Below are 19,044 nucleotides of genomic sequence, written 5' to 3'. Positions count from 1 at the left end.
ACTGTTTTGAGGGACCCAAAATTAAATTTCACCTTATGAAATTTAGCCTGGTACTCTGGTTCATTGAGCCTTACTGGATGAGATTCTGTCTCCCACTGTATTCACAGCCCTTCCTGGCTTTCAGTCAAACCTTCATTCAGTCACGACTCACCTCCTTCTCCTACACTGTCTTCCAAGTGATTGATACCACCATCGGCCTGTTCAGAGACGAGACGCCAGCTCTGAGGACACCCCTAGAAAGCATCTCTCCACATTAAAATCTAGCCATTGATCTGCCACTTCGCACACCGGCAGGGCGGTCGTTCAGGCAGTTAGGGATGCATCCTCTCCCCTGTACCCCCTCTCAGGAGTGTCACGGGGACCAACCACGATCCTAGCAGCAGAGGACATTAGGCGAGTCCGCATGTTTTGCCGCGTCTCCGTTAACTCCAGGTGGGCAAACTGCACCTTCGCCCCCTCCCCCGTCTTCATGCACATCTGTTCTCTTAGTCACCGCATCAGTCACACCTCTCAGAACCTGATCCCCCTCGGGAACCTAGGTCGGGAGACCGCGAAGTGAGAGTGGCAGGGGATGCCCACGCTTTCCAAGGAACGCGGGCTTCCGCCCTCGCTCCGTATTCACCGCACGGCAAGCGTGAGAAGGGCCCGCGTCGGTCCCCCTCCACGCTGCTTGCAGTCACGTTCAAGGAGGAGGCACGCGTGCTACTAACAATGATACAAAACACAATGTAACCGCTGCCTTTACAAGAGTAGAATCACACCTGGCGGGGTTTATAAGATAAATTGTTTCCACTTGCGCAGAGAAAAAGCTTCCCGGAGGCGGAGGGGGAGTGAATCCCACTAGGAGCGTGCAGAGAAAGGGCTCTGTCCCCGCCGCCCGCAGGCCTGTGAATTCGTGACACTCCTGAGACAAGCAGGTAATCACCTAACGGCCTCCTTGAAAATGTCTGCACCACGTGGCCTAGTGCTTTCAAGTCCTAGGAAGTAATCCAAACACCGAGTCGTTGGACGTGTGACTGAAACGACATCGTTATTGGGTGGAGCACTAGGCGACCCGCACAAACTGACTGAATGTAAACCTGATATCCTTTGATCTCTCGGGTGTCTGAGGTGCCCTGATTCTCCATCTGCAACCTGCGAAGATGCAATTCCGTCCCGTCAACGGTCCCATCACTCCAAGGGCTTCCTTCCTTCCTCCCTGCCCTGTCTCGGGCTGCCTCAGCCCAGCGGCCACCGGCCGGGGCGTCTCGTGATGCGGGTGATTCACCGTCGCGAGATTCTGCGGAGGGCTCAGAGTCTGCAGCTCTGCCCCTCTCGAGCTTGCATTCTTGCTCTCTCAAGGTCCAGGAGCAACCGACAAATCAATCCCCATGCTTCTCCCCAGCCTTTTTTTTTTCCTCAAAGAAAAATAAAAAAGGCTAATTTTTCCCTAAAAGGAATTCTTGCTAATAATATACATTCCCCCCTTACATGACTGCATGAGGAATTAGTCGTGACATGGGAAAATGCTTATGATAACATGCGCTAACCAGGAAAAGAAGCAGTGAGATACCATCTTAAAATTACACCCAGTATAGTCGTAACTCTGTAAAACAAAGAGGAAGTTTAATCAGACAGGAGCCGTGGCCACGTCTGGTGACAGGACTCTGGGTGGCTTTTGTTCTCTCGTGTGCGCCTTGCTAGGTTTTCAGATTTTCAAAGGTAATTAAAATATTTGGAGCCCCAGTACCTGGGAGCTAGCACCGTTTGGAAAAATTTAAAAGGGAGTCAGAACAAGCCAGAGCGGGACAGGGAAAGGTGAAGGCGGGTTTCTGCCCTCCGCAGGTGCAGACAGCATGTTGCAAGTGATGCTCCTGCCTCCTCGCTGCTCACCGCCAGCCTCCAAGAGCCAACTTGACAGTCTGATTGTTTTTAAAAGGCAGATCAAGTGATCCGACTGGTCCTGGTCCAGTTGCCACACTGCCTCCATGACACCTGATGCCTGGTCAGGATTACCGGGTGGGGGAAGGCCACAGAAGCTGCCCGGCCGGCCGTTGGTCAGGGAACTGTCATTGCGAAGGTGCAAGACGCACCTGTGGTTTCCGAATGCGGAGCAGAGGCTGCAACTGACCTTGCAAGGAAGGCCAAGCGCGGTTTAGAGTATGGATGGGTTCCTTTCTTTTCTCAGCTTGGCAAAACTAAGAGCGTTAACCAGGGCAAGCTCTGGTCTTGTTACCTCTGCTAAGCATTCAGCTTCCGACCAATCCAAAACTGTCTCCCCAGATGCAAACGAGCCTGTGTGCAGCTGACAGGCGTCGTTCCACAAGAACCCATGGGGACAGGGAAAGGCAGCAGGTACCTCAGTCTGAAGCGAGTTCCTTGAATTACCGGAGAAATACCTTGGAGCCCCACACACATCTCACTGTCTCGGGTGTCCCAGAAGTACGCAGCTATTCACAGCTCGTCTCAGAAGCTCGGCAGGGCTGGGAGGTGGGCGGCACTTGAGTAAATGTCTCTCCCTCTTCGGGAGCATGCAGCAGGAGCAGCAGAGGCTTTTCCCCCCGTGATAATGTGCATGGAAGTTCTGTAGGCTGTGTGCTCAGACTCCGTTCTTTCATTCTTCAGTCTTTACAAGGCGTTGGTTCTCTGTGAAAGCTGAGAAGAGTTCCTTCTTGCACCCGTGAAAATGATACCATTCTGTCATTTGACTGAATGGGATTGCCCTCGTTTAGCTGTGAAGCGTTGTATTCACAGAGTGTGACTCCTCCAATCCTCTCCTTTTACATCTAGAACTCCCGTGATGGTTTCCAGTTCCTCAAGCAGGAGCGAGGCCCAGGGAAGCCGGGCAAGAATTCCCTGTCCTTACAGAGATGGAGGAAGTGCCCAGACATGCGGCCCCCAGGAAGGAAGAGGGGGCAGGAGGATCTGTGAGTTCGGAAGGGGAAAATGCGAAGAAGGAAGAGGACGAAGCGAGGGAGAGAGAACCTTCTGGTAGATTCCAAACCAAGGCAGGACTCAGACGAGCTGGTTCTTTCTGGTTCTTCCCACCTAAACACACCCTGGCTCGGAACCAGGGGCCAGCAGCCACGTGGTTTGGGGGCTCCACGGGCTTTCTCCGTGAGCGATCCCGAGGCGACCTCGACTGTTTATACTCTGATTAAGAAGCAGCGTCCTGGGCGTGCAAATGCGGCATCGAGGCGATTCTCCATCCTCCTCTCCAACCAGATTATCCCTCTAAGCCCGCCCTCTCTAGAGAGTTTGAAAGGTTCTAAGCAAGGAGGTGGTGGACACTGGCTGATTATAAAATCATCGCCTGGCTGCCTCGTGGAGGTTGGAGGTTGGAGACCAGGGGGACATGGGGAGGTGAGTCAGGAGGCTATTTGAATAATTCAGGAGCTCCGATGGTGGTTTGGACTAAGGTGGTGGCAAGAGAGACGGTAAGAGATAGTGAAACATGTCAATCGACATGGTTCTCAGACCTCATTGTGACCGACGGCCCTGCCGAAGTTAAACGTTTCATAGTTGCTATGGAAGCTACTTGGGCATTTAACTGCTAATATTTAATCACTAATTTGGTGAGCCCCGTGAAAGAGAGTAAGACACAAGGCCTATCTTCAAGTGGGTTGGAAATCCAGAACAGGAAAGTCTGCATATGACTACAAGCGACAAGTGCCATTTGAGAAGTACGACGTGGAGGCAGTCAGACCCTCCCAAGGGGGAAAACGATCACCGACTGGGATGATTTAGGGGGGCTTCCACGCCGCAGGCCAGCTGCGCTGGACCACGAGGGGTGAGAAGGGTCTTGGTGAGCTCACGTGTGGCTCAAAAGTTGTGAGTGGCAGGCAGATTGGGCTATGTGTGAGTCACACGATGAAGTAGTTATTGGAGGAGAAAGCTCGGAGGTAGAACATGATTGAAGAAAGCCATAATGGCAGATGGAAAGGTTTATTCTGTGGACCGAGAGAAATAGTGACGATTTTTTGAGCAAGAGAACATTGGAGCTTAAGAAAGATTACCGTTCTCTGTTGCGGGTGGACTGAAGGGGGTAAAACTGGGACATGGGGATCAGTCACAGGTCTGGCACTAGACAGGAAAAGAAACTGGATTAGGCACAGAGCCACCCTGTCCTAATCCGGTTGAAGATGAAGGAGCGAGGGGAAGAGAGAGACGGGCACGGAAGGATGCTGCGGCCGAATGACAGGGGAGTTGGGAGCTGCTCTTTTTCTGTCCAATTGACTTTCAGGTGCCTCTGCTGCATGGAGACGCACAGCAAACATGGCAGGGGGACCGGGGTGGGGAGGCCTCTCTGAGCCTTCTTCCTGGTGATGAGCCGAAGCTAGGGGAGTCCACGACGAGCCAAGAGAGGGGAATGGAGAAGCAGAGAGGAGGGCAGGGGAAAACCTGCTGACGAGGAGCCGGGAGGAGCGAGGTCGCCCATTCGAGTTCTCAGGAGAGTTCGTGGAGGTCTTCGCTCTGTCCCATCTTGTTTGGAACATGATGCCACCTCGCCACGTGGCCGGCTTGATAATATTCCAGGTGACCCTCGGGCTCGCTTCGGTGGCCGCTGCGGTGCCTGAGAAATAGCACTCACCTTGCTAATGGCTAAGGGTTTGTGTTTGGTTTTCTTCTGTCTTATCGGATGATAGATCCGCATTTTTAGGTTTCTAGAACTCTATAAACAGCATTTGTCTTCCTGGCTGTCTCGGAGTCGCTCGTGGATATTCGAATCCCCAGCGAGTGTGGCTTCCGGCATTTTTCATTGGCGAGAGTGCATTTCCTTTTGTGAATACTGCTTCCAGGGGATCACGTCATGCTGTCTGTCTGTCCATCAAGATAAATAAAAAGGCTCTCACCCGGTAAATGCCCTGGTCGCGTGATGCATCGCGTACGAAACACGCTTACTGTAGACCTTGGCCATAGAAGGCGGGCAAGAGGCTCAGACCACCACAGCTCAGGTGGGGAGCGTGGGAACGGTTCAGACCGCAAAGCGGGACCAGCTTCGGGGCCTGTCCAGGGACACAGGACCCGTGCTGGGCTAATGGCCTGCGGTTGCGTCTTGAAATTGTTCATTCTTTTAGAACAGGGAGCCCTGCATTTTTATTTTGCACTGGGCCCCAAAAATTATTTATGCGGCCCTGCCACGGAGCTAAGCACACATCCCGGTAATAATAGAAAAAGCCAGAGAGGTCCGTCCCGGAAACCGTGTTTGAAGTGGCTCTTTAAGGCAAAGCAAGCCAGGACAGCAGGATGTGGTCCGTGGGCTTCCAGAACAGGCTTTCTTTGAGGTCAGCTCTGGGAGGGCCCGGGGCTTGCCAGACGGCGGTGGGAGCCCCTAGTTCTGAGGCTGGCGCCTGGCAACAGCTGCTCGCCCTGCTTGGCTGAAGAATTTAGCTGCAAAAATCTAATTTGGAACTCCCTAATTACACTAATGAAGTCAGATCATTTTAATCTGTTCTTGGTCCAGTCTTATGTCTAATCCCAGAATAAATAGATAATTGACTTCGTGGCACATGTGTCCTTTTTTGTGTGACATATGAGCCCGGCGACATCTTTATATAATTTTTTTTTTAACTTTGGGAAAAGAATCGATTTGCCTTAGCCAAACTGAGATGAGGCAAAATGGCAGTAAAGTGATTCAAATTTAAACTAAATCAATCATGCTTCCATTGTATAACCTTTGACTGACTACTGTGAGTGAGCCGTGCCCAAGCCCTCCCTTAGTCCTAAAAGATCCTAGTTAATCCTCAAATTGTTCGTGTTTTAGAGAACTCGTATGAATAATGAATGTTGACACACACTGACGTCTCCTGAAACAGGCTGAGGTTGGTGAAACAGAGACCGAGCCCCGTTCTCCGTTGGCCTTGAATTCTATAAACTCGGAAAATTCAGTAATTAACCCTTCAACCATATGAAATTATTTCCTGAGACACGTACATCTTCACACTGGTGGGGAAGCCTAAGAAACCTAGAGATGGAAGAAGCCATTCCGTTTCGTCTGTCCATCCTCCTGGCAGTCCACGTGGCTCTTTATGAAATAATTCTACCTTCTTTCACATAACTCAAGCGAAGTCATTCTTTCCCCTTTGGCGTTTGTTGATTTACTTACTGAATCTTTTAAATATCGATCCAAATATTAGGCTCTTTTCAAGGGTCCCCCATTTCTCTCTAGAGGGCTTTGTTTGTCACCCATGCAATTTAATTTCTAAACACCATTAGAAAATACAGGAGCCAGGTACAAATAGTAAATTCAGTAGTGAGAATAACGATGGCAAGTAATATTGACTGAGCTGAGTGCACTGTGCTGAGTGCTCCGTACACATTACCATCTAATTCTCCCACTTTCAAGAGGTAGTCATCGCCACTGTTGGTTAGAAATGCAGAAACTGGGGCTCTCGCTGGCTTGCCCTTCCCCAGGGTGCCCTGTGCGGGCAGGTAAAAAGAGGATCTGAGCCTTGGGGGTTCAGCTCCTGAGCTCCGGGCAGAGCCCAGATTCCGTGGTGTAGGAAAACCTCTGTCCTGCAGCCTCAGACTTACCTCTAGCCCAGCACATGGCTGCAGGAAGCTTCTCAGTTTCAGAGCCACGGCTCGGACAGGGAGGGTGGTGCACACTCTGTCCGCACCGCCAGAGGGGATGAACGCTCCCAGACCTCGCTGAGCGCCTACCTGCCGTGTGTGTGTGTGTGTGTGTGTGTGTGTGTGTGTGTGTGTGTGTGTGTGTGTGTGTATGCGCACGCAAGGGGGTTGGGTGGGGTGCGCTGGCTGCTCGGCTCGGCTCAGCTACACGCACTGCAGGGAAACAGGGACCCCGCCCTCGGAGAGCACATGGCAATCTCCCACGTTTCGCGGTACAGGTAGCCACTGACCATTCCATTTGCCTGAGAGGCAGGTACCCCTGGATGGGCGGCTTTGAGGTGCAACAGCAGGGGAAGCCCTAGCGACCAGGATGAGCCAGCCCGTCCACTACCAGCTCTACCGCTGCGAATTCTGAAAAGAAAAACTCACGCACCCTGTTTGTGGACCCTCCGGCTGAGCAAACATGTGGCTTCGGTTCACCTTCGCCCTGCCCTATAGCCAGGAGGCAGAATGAGTCACCTAGGGAATCAAGATGCTTCAAAGAGTCCCTAAGGCGAATACAACACCACTCAGGGAGAGACAGGCCCAGAGAGAGACCTTCCAGAAGCCGGGAGGGGGGAGTGAGCAAAGAACATGGGATCGGGGCGCCCGCATGAGGGGAGCCTCCTGGAGAAACGCGAGTCCCCTGGGAGAATTGTTTGCCTCTCCTCCCCTCTCTGTCTGGACTCCTCACCACCGTCCCATAATCTTCCCAATGGCACCTGACTCTTCCAACAGCAGGTAGCAAGGACGAACGTTCTGTCCGACCACCCCACCCTCACCCCCCAGCCTCCCGCGGGTGACCCCAGCAACCCTGTGCTCTGCGGTCCCAAGCCTGGGGCAGTTGGACAAAGCTCAGTGAGGCAGACATACTGGAGGGAGAACATCTCCTCACAAGACAGATGCTGCTGCCCCTGTCCAGAGAAGCATGCGAGCACCCAGGTGGGAGCCAGCGTGGTGGACAGAACCGGAGAGGTTTCACGAAGCCCCGTGAAGGAATTCTGGGGGACGAGAAAGAACAGAGGAAGACAAATGGCTTTTCTTTCCTTTTTGATATCTCGCTGCTGAATGCCCCCTTGTTTAGAATCCCGTGGGCATGTGTTCAGTTCCCATGACAATGCCTACGGTGCAGCCAAAATGTGAAATCAGACTCATTGTCGACCACAGATGTGCTAACAGAGGCCAGGCGGGGCCTCGCCGAGGAGGGGGACAGCATCGGCCAAGCTCGCAGCGTGGCAGCTCTGTGCCGTTCACCAGCATTGCCACAGATAGCCCAGCTGGGGAGACTTTCACTCGAGGCTGGAAAGCCCTAGGTAGAGGAGATGCTAGGGAGAGAAGAGGAGTCAGTAAGTTTGGATGGATGAACTGGGTTTGATTTCAGAGAGACACAGTACTTCGCTGTTGGGCAGTTGAGACGTTACAGGGTCCTCTGAGAAAGAACAGATGTCTCGACTCACATTAAGGCTTAAGCTGATTTAAGATTTACTTATATTAGCTTGGTTTAAATGTGTCGCAGGACTCACGTTTTTTACTTCTGTTTTAATTTTGAGGCTGAAATGGGAACAGTTGTGAAAACAAGCATGAAATTAATTTTCCTATAATCTCTCAGTAGGAATAGGACATCAAAATTATCTCTCACATGGAAAGACTATTTGGCTCAATAAAGACTGTCAGGCTCCGCATTAAGGGTGAATGTCCTAGTAAAATAAGCTTCCCGTTTAATTTCTATTCCCTGTTTAGTTGTCTGTATTCATGGCGGAGCTGCAAATTTCAAGAGAAGAGGAAGCCAATCTGCCTGTGTCTCTCTTATGTCTTGCATAGGTCCGCCAAAGCACATGGTGGCCGCTCAGTAAATATTTGTCGAATGAATGAACATAGCTCATGAGGCAGATCTCTGGCCTTAAATTGTGCAATCTGGTAAAAGAAACAAACATACTTTTTTTGAAAATGCATACGAGGCTGACTGAATTAATTGACAAATAGAGGTACCTACATTCATTTATTTATTTAGTCAGTACGTATTTATTGAAAGCTACTAAGAGCGAGGCATGGTGTAAGTGTTGCGGATGGCGTGGTAACAATGAGACACAAATCCCTGAGGAGATGGTCAAAATGCAAACAAATAAGGAAACAAATAAGGAAAACAGAGCCTGTCAGCGTCCAAAATGTACTGTGCGGAAAAAAATCAAGAGACTTAGGAAGAGAAAGGGGGGTGCCGGTAAGGAGGGGAGCCAGGGACTATCTTTTAAAAATATCTACTTAATATCTATTTAAAACATATATCGAGGAAAGGATTAAAATATTCGATTATATTAAAAGTAATCATTTCTATTCAGCAAGCATGACTATAAAATGAAATAAAAATGATCATTTTAAAATTATCCCAGGGCGGCCAGGGACGTTCAGCATTTGTGCTGGACCTCGGTCCCCTCCAGAGCCAGCAGCTTTTCCCATCCTCGCTGGAAGGGCCTTTTACAAAGCGCTCCCTTGGGCCTGGTGTGAACAAGCTTCTGGGTATTTTTTTTTTAATGGTGAAAATAATTTTAATATGAAAGATAACAAAGAGTATTTACCTCAAATCCATAGTATTCCCCCATTGAGGATCAGGAGTAAACACGATGCAGATGCAAATAGTCTCAGTCCAGCTCGTATATTACTTGTAGATTACCTCTTTCCAAAGTTTTTTTTTGTAGAAAATAATAAGCCATAAAATACTTCTCAGGCAGGGCCACTTGGCTCTTCAGTTTCTGTAAACAAGGTCCTACCTATGCCTTTGTTATATTCTTTTTTTTTAAAGCATTTTATTTTGTTTTATTATGAGTTTCAGGTTTATAGTACAGTGGTTAGACATTTATATAGCTTACGGAATGATTCTCCCATCTCTCCATCAGCCCCCGGGCTCTACGTCAGCCATCACCTCACTGCCGACTGGGTCCCTATGTCGTGCTCCCCACCCCCATGACCCTCTATCAACTACTAATTTGTACCTCTTGAACCTGTCACCCCTTTCTGTCAGCCCCCTACCCCCACCCCGCCAGATTGTCCTCTGTATTTGTGTCTGTTTTTGATAAGATTTTACGTATAGATGAAATTATATGGTATCTATCTTTCTCTGCCTGACTTATTTCACTCAGTATAATATAACCTCTATCCATGTCATTGCAGACAGTAGGATTTCATTATTTATGGCTGAGGAATATTCCATCGTATATATGAACCAGAACTTTTTTATCCAATCGTCTGTTGATGGGCATTTAGGTTGCTTCCATATCTTGGCTCTTGTGAATTGTGCTGCCATAAACATAAGGATGCATAGATCTTTACGAACTATTGTTCTGTTTTTCTTTGCATAAACACCCAGAAGTGCAATTGCTGGGTCAAAAGGTAGGTCCATTTTTAATATTTCAAGGAACCTCCAGACTGTTTTGCATAGTGGCTGTACCAATTTGTAATCCTACCGACAGTGAAAAAGGGTTCTGGACATTTTTGTTTTGGATCACAGGGCAGGTGTAGCTCCTCACTGTAGGCAGCTAACAACTTCACTTGCTTGCCACCTGCCTTCGTCCATCTGAGTTTAACTTCCTGTGGGTGGCAGGGAAGGAGACAGTCAGGAAGCCCTGGCTTTCTGTGGGGCAGGCACACCCCTGACTGGCTTTCACGTGGCTCTGACAGTAACCAGTCCTCAGCTTACCTTCGCCCCGAATTCTTAACACTAGGGCTCCAGATTCCCAAAGCTGTCACACCAAGAGTATGGTAATTTCATATTCCGTCAAAACATCTTCATTTCCATTCTTCACTATCACGTCGAAGCCTCCTGCTCCCCTTCCTGACAGGCTCGTGGGGCTCTGTGGACTGGGCCGTTGTTTCACAGATTCTTCCAGGTTGCCACCAAAATCATTTGTCCCGCATGCCTCCTGTGTGACAAACTGCCCTCCGCCAGCAGCTCGGAAAGCTACAGCTTCGGGGCTCCCCTCCAAGCCACAGATCTGAAACATTATGGCCTACGGTCTCTCAGCCACCATTGGCAAACACGAGATTCTCTCCAGCATCCAGAAACTCTTGTGCCGCCTAATTACTATTTCTCCAATCGTTAGACCCTTTCCTACTCTTTGCAGAGTTTCCATTGGATTAAGCCACCCATGGGCCATTTTCTTGTATCAAGTCTTCATTCCTCTTTTCTTATGAGCACAGAATGTTTCCCTGAATATATTTCTTTAATCTTGCCTCTACCCACTTTTGTGCTATGTAGGTGTTTCAATGATCTGTTGCTACATAACGGAATCACCCTCCAAAACGCTGTGGCTTAAAACATTTTATTTCTCGTGATTCTGTGGCCTGACTGGGCATCTCTTCTGCTGGTCTCGCTGTGGGTTGTTCACACTTATGCCTCCACCTCAGGGGCCGGAGCGCGCTCTTGATTCATCTGCCCCCCCCCCCCACAAGTCCTCTATTTCCCCACATGGTGTTTAATCCTCCATGCCCCGCCCCCCACATGGCCTCTCCAAATGCAGGCCAGCTTGGGCTTCCTCGCGGCATGGCGGCTGGTTCCAAGAGTACAACCGTGAGGCTGCCAGCCTTCCCCAAAGCTGACACTTTTGCTGCGTTGTATCGGCCAAGCGAGGCCAGCATAGGTATGAGGGGAGGAGAAATGGCCGCTACCTCTTGATGAGAGCAGGAGCAACAAGTCTGTGGTCTGTGGCCGCCTTTAATCCACCACAATGTGCCCCAGTCCTGTCCTCAAAATTGCTGCCCTGAGGTGAAGGGTAAACGAATGACCCCCCTCCAGTGGACACTCCTCCTGGCTGCATTGTTCAGGTTAGTGGCGGCTTTTAGGAGGCCTGAGCGACATTCTCTGAACAGGTCCTTGCAGATCTCAGTCACCTTCTTCCTCAGCCTGGGAAGCCGATGCCAACTGCATCTGCAGGTAAATGACAGCTCCACATGTGACAAGCCCTGGGTTCATCTCCAGCGCGAAATGTCTTCAGGCTGGCATTTGTTACAGGTGTTCTAGAAACAGAACAACAACAACAAAAAATGATGGAAAGATAGAGACAGAGATAGAGACCTATAGACATAGATGAGAGGAGGTATATTATCGGAATTGGCTCGCTCGCTTACGGAGGCCAAGAAGTCCCAGGATCTGCCATCTGCAAGCCGAAGAACCAGAGTCCGGTGGTGTAATGCCATCAGAGTCAAGGCCCTCAGAAGGCGGAGAGGGAGGCTGATGGCGTAAGTCCTAGCCTGCGTCCCAAAGCCCGAGCAGATGTTCGAGGGCAGAAGAAGATTGATGTGTCAGCCCGACACCTTCGTGTTCTGCTGGGGCCCCCAGTGATTTGGATGACACCTGCCCACACTGAGGAGACCGGATCTCTTCACTTACTTTACCAAGTCACATGCTAACCCCTTCTGGAAACACCCTCACGGACACGCTCAGAAATCAAGTGTTACCAGCTCTCTGGGCCTCCCGCCATCCCGCCAAGCCGATGCATACAGTTAAGCATCAAAGCTTAACTGTATTTAGTTATTCACCGCTAAGGGCCAGGCATTGTTCTGCACTAAGGCCACATCCGCGCGAGCTTTTGCTGCACTAAGTGCTTCATGACAAGCTACCCCTAACCCTCAGAAGACAGCACCAAAGACGGTTCATTCCGAAGGCCAAACGCCCCCCCCCCACTCCGCCCCCTGCGGCCACGCCCCTTTTCACACGGTACTGCCTGTCACTCACTACCACTTCGCCCGCCTAGCGTTCTCCCTTAGAAAGGCCAGCGCTGGCTTCCGTTTGTCATCTGCAGCCTGGGTGTCCGTGGTGTGGCCGCGGGGCATCTGAGAAGCCGTGATCACTGCACGACACGAAGCAGGAGGTACAGTCAGTTCCCTAAGCGGGTAAAACAGCTCCCAGGAGGGCCAGACGCCTGGCCGGGAAGCGGGGGGTGGGGGGGGGAGTGTCCGCGCTCCTTGCTCCCTACGGCTGGTTGCTACCCGCGGTGCTCAGGACCTCAGGAGCCTCTCCTCCCATGTTGAGTTTGCGTAGGATTAATGCAATGACTATTAATGACAGCCCAGACATCGGAGCGCCTGACGTGCTATGTCATTATCTCACTTTTTCCGGTGTGTTTGTGTGTTTGTACATCAACGTGTGTGCACAGCTGGCCCTTGGTGCCTGCCCCCATCTTGAACCCTCCATCCTCTGGGGGACTCCTGTATCCCAGAGGGTGGGCCTCCCCCGTGAGTTTCAAGAATGACGATGATTATCATTACGACTGCCACTGGTGAACATTTATGAAAATAAGAACTTGGTTCATGAAGTCTCTCGCTTCATCCCTACCACAGCCCGTTGAGGTAGGTACTGCGATTGCTATTCTACAAATGAGAAAACCTGGGGCTAGAAATGTTCGTTCAGTCGCCCAGAGCTAGACACCAGCTAGGGCAAGTCCCATGGCTCTCGTCAGCCTCAGAAAATAGAAGTCTTCCTGTCAATTTTAGTACAATCTCATTTCCCTGTAATTAAAAATGTCCAGTTCCATGTACATTTGAGGCTTCAAATTCATTTAAAGTTGAAATGCTTCTCCCTACAGATTTGGTCTCTAAATCAGAGAAATGACCAATGTCAGATTTGGGGCAGGAAATGCACAAGATGAGCCTGAGAAATCTTGAACTTGAAGATTAGGAAATCATCAAAGATCACAGAGTGTTTTTAAAACAACACAGGACCCGCCTGAAGGAGCATTGGTTCACCAAAGATAAAATAAATTTAGTATCAAAAAGAAAAGAAAAAGATGAGTATAATTGATGATATAAAAACTCATGGGCTTATAATAATAATATAAGAACAAAATCAGAGAGAGAGAGAGAGAGAGAAACCCAAACCTATTGGCTTTCTTAGAGGTTGCTAGGACACTTACTCATTATTCTAAAGAATCTAGCATGTCCTCTGCCTTTCCTACAGAGTGTGTACTTCAGAGTAACCAAACAGTTGATGGGGGGAAAAAAATCCTGCATAATAAGAAAAACCCAGCTAATGAATACGGAAGTAATTATATTGTTAGAAAATCACAGTTTTGCAACCCCCTAAAGAAATGGCGGAGCTTGAGAACAATCATCAGTGGCTGTTAAAGGTGTTAAAAGCCACCAGGAGCCATGCGACGATCACGGAGACTCGTGACATGGATGGAATGTGAGGATCCTGTTTGGAATAAACCAACTGAAAAATTCATCTCTTTAGCCAAGGGAGAAAATCAAACATAGACTGCCTATTGAGCATTAGATATAGTGGTAATAGTATTAAGTTTGGTTGGATGTGGTAATAGCGCTGTGGTTATACTATTATTTAAAAATTTTTAAAAAGGCCTTACGTGTTACAGAGGCCCGTGTACCGAAGTCCTTAGAGTACAGCACTCGACGTCTGGGATTTGCTGTAAAATGCTCCGGAATAGTGTTGGGGAAGAATTGGCGAAACATAAAAAGCGGAATAATGGCAACTGTTGAAACGAGGGGATGAGGAAACGGGGTTCGTTTCTTTATTCCTTCTACATTTGTGTGTATGTGAACGTTTCCATAATAATTTTTTTACCTTTTTATGAAAAACTCAAACCTTCTGTCCGGCCCGGTTCCTCTTTGGACTGGAAGGCTACAGAGTGAAAAGGGAGGTCCCGATTCTCCGTGAGTCCTCCTCCTCGCCCCTCCTTCCGCCATGCGGGGACCCCTGGGAAGGGGGCCAGAGAAGGAGGGACAGGAGCCAGCTCACCTGGCAGGTGCCCTTGAGATCTAATGTTGATGTTTTCCGGCCTGGCAGATATTCCAAGATTTTTTTCTAGGTGGTGGGGGGGGGGTGGATGTCGTGTTATTTATTTATTTATGTTTATTACACCTACAGCACCTGGTCTTCCTAGGTGGTCTCCCATCCAAGCACTAACCAGGCCCGACCCTGCTTAGCTTCCGAGATCAGACGGGATCGGGCACGTTCAGGATGGCATGGCCGTTGACTGCTGGGTCACTTCTCAGAGACTCGCCGTTATCGGGGCTCTCTCACCCACAGGTCCCCTATTGCGTGCGATGCTTCCTCAGGCTGACCACTGGTTATGTACCCCACCCCCACTCCCAGCCAAGGTTCCAGATTCCCAGCACTGCACCCCTCCCTGCACAGACACACAGACTCTCTGTGGCTGCCCCAGCATCCCTGCCCGTGACCTTGTCACATGATGTCCCACTCCATGGAGACCACGCAGACCACACTTCATCCTGGCCCAATGCCCCAGCAGCGGGGTAGAGCATATCCCTTGACTTTGAGGTCTCTTCATTTGTTTCATTTCCAAATTCTCCTGAGAGACCGACACTTACGTCCACTTGACTGAGGTAGCAGTCCGGGGAAGGGGCGCGGGCGACGGAGGGCCCTGACATCTCCCGGGGGCTGGCGCCGTTTCTTGCCTAAGGGTTATCGAAAACAAAGCCCATTCCGTCTTCTGCCGTTATCCTTTCCGTCTGCCAGGTATGCAACGAGCTTCTGCAGACGGAGTCTACCCCTGGGCCTCTCCCGGAAGCCCCGAGTCCTGTGGGCGCCTGGTACATCCATCACGGAGCTTTTGGCAGTAAGCAGCAGAATGCCCGAGTAAGAGCGGCTTTGGCAATTGGGGTTTATTACATAATAATACTAATAAAATCGGGGTTTATAATTACATATAATAAAAATAATTTATTATTACATATAATATTATTACACATGGAGGCAGAAAGTCCCACGTTGATCCAGTGGTTTAATGACGTCAAGGCTCTGAGTCGGGCTTTTCTGCATTCTTTTGATTTTTTTCCCCCCTTCTTGGTGGCAAGATGGCTGCCAAGTCCCAAGCATCACATCATGCACAATAATACATATATAAAGGCTGGAAGGGAATGGTGCGTTCACTTCATGCACCTTCGTTCTCATCAGAATGGAAAATGTTTCCCCAAATTCTCCAACTGACGTTCCTTGACATCTCATGGGCCAGGACAAGGGCACACGCCCCCCACTCCCCTTCTGCCCAAACCCAGTCTCTAGCAGAGGGGAGTGAGAATCTCGTGATTGTTTCAAACTAATCACGATGCGTCCTCTAGAGCGGGTCCATCTTCCTTCAGTCACTGATTCCGGAACAAAATCGAGATTTCACTCACAAAAGAGGGACTGGCTGTTGGTAGGCCACCACACGATCACCAAAGACACCCAAGACAAATACCACCTCCTTCTGCCTCGTGGCTCTGCCCAGGTCAAATCACGAGACAGAATTCCTCAGTCCTTCTTCCTCGAAATGAAATAGTCACACACGTGAGTGACTGGGGTGATGGGAACTAAGCTGAGCCCTCCACTTTAAAGAGGCTCGTCCGTACATGGAATGCCCTCTGAAGCCCTAACCAAAGAGCGGGAACCATGTCAGGGGGCCGCACCAAGACGCGTGCCCCCGGGGCTGAGGGTTCTCCCTCTCACCTGGGGAGGGGCGGGCCCTGGCCCCGCCCCTGGGCCCCTGCGCAACCCGGGAATGGGCGCTGCTGAGGGCGAACGTAGCTACGAATAAGGGAAACGCAAGAGTGTCTTAGGGTTGGCGCAGGGGAGAGAGGAAGCGAGAAGAGGGCTGGGATGTAATGCGAAAACCAGCCAGAGGCAACGCGAGGGGTGTCGGAGTTCTCACAGCCCACAGCAGATGCTGCTGCTACTACGGAGAGAAGGTGTAAACGTCTGAGCAGATGGAAGTGAAAAGGAAAACGGAGAATGGAGGTGGAGAAGGGGGGCGGGACAGGGGAACCAGAAGGAGAAGAGAAAAGGCCGTGCCTTCTGGATTTGTAGGTTAACCTTGGGAGACTTACCTCTGTTTCTCTCTTCTCCCGGCTCCTGGTTTCTGGTGAACCCTTAAGCTGGTTATCATGTGGCTTGTTTTAATTCGTTTGAATATCCATGCTCTGAGTTCGGGGGTTCATTTAATTTTCGCCAGTGTAATAGACTAATCGGATTCTCCTCCTGGGGAGTTTGAATGTGAATGACAGAGACAGAGTCAGCAAAAAAAAAAAAAAAAAAAAGCAGAAGCAAAAGGGAAAGGCAGAAGGCAGAGGTCGGAGGCCAGCAGAGCGGGAGCCTAAGAAAACAGTGCAGCGGCCAAAGGGTCGTCGGAAAACGTCTCTGGGTGGTGGAGACGGGCACGCTAGTATCAGAAACCCAGAAGCCGTATGAGGGGCAGGGGGAAGCAGGGCCGTGGAATGAAACTCAGCCTGTTCCCGCTGGGGGTGGCGGCGTGGGGGGTGGTGGAGAACAGGAGTCCTGTCCTGAGAGCTTTTCTATTCAGAATGAGAAAGATGGCCTCCCTCTCTGTCTTCCTGGGACCCCTGCCACGTGGCAATTCTTCATTTCTTATTTCCTCACATATCCATTTAATAAGCTCTCCTTTAAAAAGAAAAAAAGAAAAAAGAACGTTTCCTTCCTGCCTTTGTATCTAGTGTGATGCGTGGAGCTGTGGCAGCTATCTTGTGACCAAGAAGAGAAAAAAAAATAAAATCAAGAGAATGCAGAGAAACGGACCCAGAGAAGTACCTTTTTTTTTTGGACTAAAGAGCTCAGTATATACTGTTTCTTAACATTCTTTTATCGCTTCTCAATTTTTATCCCAATCAATAAGAATATTTTTCTGACAGTGAAATATGTTCCGGTTCTGTATTCATGAGCAACATTATTGTGAGTTGTCTGGTATGGCTAGCGTTTGCCTGCGTGGCCAAAAAATAAATTCATTCATTAGTTTATTTATTTATCCAACACATATTTAATCTGCACGAGGTGCCAGGTGATGAGGTTTCAGGGATGAGAGAAATGGCCCTAAAATATTAATTCAATCTGGACTATTTTACAATTCAGAAAGGAGCGTGGAAAAAACGAAAATGAAAACAAGCGAGCTATGGAGCAAGAAAGACTTTAAATAAAATGTCCCACTGGCTTAAAGGAAGAAGGAGGAAGGGGACGGGACCACGAGTCATCTGTTTCCTGGTGGGGGATGGAGAGCCATTCAGGAATCCCTCTCATTGCCACTTGGTCCTCTCTGGACAGGTAGCCTGTCCTCGGGGACAATCTGAAACTCTCCTGCCAGCACGCCCACACTTAACTCGCACCGAGAGCTCTCCCCCGCCTGCGACACTTGGCGTGCATTCTGTCACTCCATCCTTGCAACGGCCCTGAGATAGGTACTATTGTCACCCTCACTTTGTGAAGACGGAAGCTGGGGTGCAGGGGGGACCCTGCCGGAGGTCACCCGTGGGTCAGCAGAGCATGGACGCCTGATGCCAGAGCTTTCAGCCCGCAGCCCTGCCTGGCACGGTGCCTGGCACGGTGCCCGGCACGCGGTGAGGGGACAGTGGCGGCCACTGTTACAGCCCCGACCTCCACAGAACCAGGAGACTCGGAACGCGACCCCGGCCGGCCCACCTGGGCCTCTCAACACCAGCCTAGGAAAAACCCGCCTCCAGCTGGCCTGCAATTTAGTCTCTTTCTGCAGAATCCACATCATTACGCTCACTAGGTGGAAGCCATTTATTTTGTGGAAATGGCTTATTTAAGAGGCTTCACACTCACCGCTGTCCACAGCAGGGCACTTTTCCAGTGGAGAGCCTTTGAGAACATTCATCGTTAATGAAACAGACTAATCTTAAGACAGAATTAAGATGGTAAAACCCATACAATTTTGTGAGGAAAAATCCTAAAAGGACGATTTCTTTGCAGGGATGCAATGCCAGGAGCCTGAGGTCCTCGTTACTCCTTTCCTGCCCCTCCAGGTTATGCTGAGTCAGAGAGCAGGAGAGAGGGACTTCCCGGTAGAAGGGGCTTCCGCGTGCTCACCGTCCCTCCCGCCCCGACTCCCTCCTTCCAGGGTTCATTGCCAGGCTTCTCCACGCCAGCGACTGCGATGAGGAAGAACGAGACAGGTGGGGTTCCACCTGAAGCTTCTGGCATCTGGAAGCCAACCCGGGACCCAGCTCTGGGACAAGGTGGCTCTGGATCGTGGTGGCCGTGCGTTTGGCTTTTAAAATTGAAAGACAGTGAAGGTGTGTGAGGCCAGGTGCGACTGTAACAGTGTCGCAATGCTTCATCCCGAAGAGCCTTCTAGATGTGCAAGCACTTGTTGCGGTCCAGGGGAAGGAAATGACGCGTGATTGTCAGACGCCAGGTTTTCCGTGATGGAGCGATTGCTCCCAAGCGTCCGCTGGCTGCATTTGGAATGACGGAAAGGAAGGCCGAGCCGCAGCGCACCCGCTGGCTGACACAAGGCCGGAATCCGAGCTTGTGCTGAGCTCAGCTGCGCGGCACTTGAAGGACTTTTTCAGGCAGTGGCATCTTTCACAAGTCCAATTGATCCTCGAGGTCTCTTCGAATCCTTGAAGCCTGGATGTGAGAAACATGCTCTGAACGCACTTTCAAAAGGGGGAAAGAACGATTTGTCAGACTCTTCG

At 50.2% G+C, this 19,044-nt stretch overlaps 1 non-coding gene across 1 annotated transcript; it reads right to left on the bottom strand.

Annotated features, from left to right (window-relative positions):
- Positions 1-14,455: 14,455 nt before the first annotated feature.
- On the bottom strand, positions 14,456-14,574 carry LOC118609595. Its single transcript, XR_004953473.1, has one exon. It is a non-coding gene; the product is annotated as a 5S ribosomal RNA (ribosomal RNA).
- Positions 14,575-19,044: the final 4,470 nt, after the last annotated feature.

The sequence above is a fragment of the Rousettus aegyptiacus genome, unplaced genomic scaffold (genome assembly GCF_014176215.1).
Source record: "Rousettus aegyptiacus isolate mRouAeg1 unplaced genomic scaffold, mRouAeg1.p scaffold_m13_p_11, whole genome shotgun sequence".
NCBI classification, from domain to species: domain Eukaryota; kingdom Metazoa; phylum Chordata; class Mammalia; order Chiroptera; family Pteropodidae; genus Rousettus; species Rousettus aegyptiacus.
This window is presented reverse-complemented; position numbering and strand designations above follow the sequence as displayed.